This window comes from Gossypium hirsutum, chromosome A13, assembly GCF_007990345.1.
Source record: "Gossypium hirsutum isolate 1008001.06 chromosome A13, Gossypium_hirsutum_v2.1, whole genome shotgun sequence".
NCBI lineage: Eukaryota > Viridiplantae > Streptophyta > Magnoliopsida > Malvales > Malvaceae > Gossypium > Gossypium hirsutum.
The window spans coordinates 81489979-81492171 of record NC_053436.1 but is presented as its reverse complement, the minus strand read 5'-3'; the positions used below and the strand labels follow the sequence as shown (position 1 = coordinate 81492171).

At 38.9% G+C, this 2193-nt stretch overlaps 1 non-coding gene across 1 annotated transcript; it reads left to right on the top strand.

Moving 5' to 3' along the window:
- The first annotated feature begins 1158 nt into the window (after positions 1-1158).
- LOC121213184 (small nucleolar RNA R71) lies at positions 1159-1264 on the top strand. The gene has a single exon (XR_005908553.1). It is a non-coding gene; the product is annotated as a small nucleolar RNA R71 (small nucleolar RNA).
- Positions 1265-2193: the final 929 nt, after the last annotated feature.

Here is a 2193-nt window from a genome sequence, read left to right as displayed (position 1 = left end):
ATTAACATCTAAACTACCAATTACACAAGGAATCGTAAAACTCCCTAGATCTTTTAATTTGTCAGCCAGCTTATTCTGTAGTATGGCTGAGCAAACTGCATTCAACTCCACATGCGACGCCTCATCCAACTTCCACTTAATTGTTAAAAGCTCCTTTAAGAACTTGGTTGCGTTTGGCATCTGCAAAAGAGCTTCAATAAACAGTAAGTTGATATGTAATTTTTTAATAATTTAAGGAATTTACTGAATTGTTCGTCTGTGCGGTTTTTCCTTGTCGCATTAGGGTATGGCACCTGTGGTTTGTACTCTTTACTTACCGGTTGTTGCTCACTGTGGACTACCTCACCTTTACCTTTACTTACCTCCATTCCTTTCCTTTGTTCTGGTTCAGGTTCAACTAACCTTTCCTCATCTTGAATGGTAATTGCATTGAGCTATTCCCTTGGGTTAGATTCAGTGTTACTCGGTAGGCTACCTTGTGGTCGTTCAGAAATCAATTTGGCGAATTGGCCTATCTGAGTTTCGAGCCCTTGGATCGACGCTTGTTGATTCTTAAGCACTGTTTCGGTATTCTGAAAGTGAGTTTCCAACACCAAGATAAACTTTGTTAGCATTTCCTCAAGGTTCAGCTTCTTTTCCTGTTGGTAAGGTGGTTGTTGAAAACCTGGAGGATGTTGTGGCCTTTGATTCCCTTGACCACCCCACGAGAAGTTGGGATGGTTCCTCCAACCTGCATTATATGTGTTACTATGTGGGTTATTTTGAGATCTAGAATTATTACCCATATACTGAACTTGTTCCTCCTTGGTGCTAGGGTTGAAGGGTTGATATTCTGTGTATGCTTCTCTTCCATTTGAATTGCACCTCATCACTGGATGTACCTGAATAGAACCACACAAACCGTCAAATTTTTTATTTAAGAGTTTTACCTGGTTAGATAGCATAGTAACCTCATCGAGGTTGAAAACACCGACTGCTTTCGTCAGCTTTGTTTTCATGACTTGCCACTGATAGTTATTCAGTGACATCTCTTTAATAAATTCATAAGCCACTTCAGGTGTTTTGTTATTGATAGTCCCACCAGCAGCTGCATCGATAAGTTGCCTTGTTGAGGGGTTCACGCCGTTGTAAAACATTTGAACCTACAACTATAAAGGTATCCCATGGTGAGGGCACTTCTCAATAGGTCCTTGTATCTCTCCCATGCATCATAGAGTGTCTCTAGATCCATCTGCACAAAAGAAGAGATATCATTCCTCAACTTAGCCGTTTTAGCTGGCGGAAAAATATTTAAGTAAAAACTTTTCGGTCATTTGTTCCCAAGTAGTGATTGACCCTCGTGGTAACAAGTACAACCACTGTTTAGCTTTGTTCCTCAACGAAAAAGGGAATAACCGAAGGCGAATGGCATCATTGGAAATGCCATTGATTTTAAAAGTGTCACAAAACTCCAGAAAATTCGCCAAGTGAGTGTTTGGATCCTCATCCTGCAAACCATCAAACTGAACAAATTGCTGTATCATTTGAATCGTGTTAGGTTTCAGTTCAAAATTATTTGTAGCAATAGCAGGTCTAACTATACTTGACTGAGTTCCTATTAAATTTAGTTTAGCATAATCATACATAGTGCGCGGAGCAGGATTTTGATTTACTGGATCAGCAGCAATCGTAGGAGGTAGCGAATTTTCCTTATTTTCAGCCATCTCCTCGGTTGTGGTGGAAATATCGTCCTATTGCTTTTCCTCTGTGTATCTTAGGCTTTGCCTTATTTCTCTTTGGTTTCTGCGAGCTGTGCGATCGATCTCACTATCAAAAAGTAATGGTCCCGACGGGTTACTTCTAATCATGCACTATAAAAACCTGCCAGAAGCGATTAAACGGAAAATTAGAAAAGAAAATAAAAATTTAAATTGCAATAAAGGTAAAATGGCTAAAGTAATAAAAATCGAGTGTTCCTAATATCTTAGTTCCCCGGCAACGGCGCCAAAAACTTGATCATGTAATGTGATACGTGCAATAATTTTTATAAATTTATGAATGTCCGTTCTTGAAAACTAACTATTATCACGACAAAGGCAAGTGCACCTTATCGAACAGTAGTATAGCTTATGGCAAGACTGGGATGTCAAACCCAAAGGAACTAAAAGTACTAGTATTAACTTTCTTTTTATTATCTAACCTAAAAATAAAGGG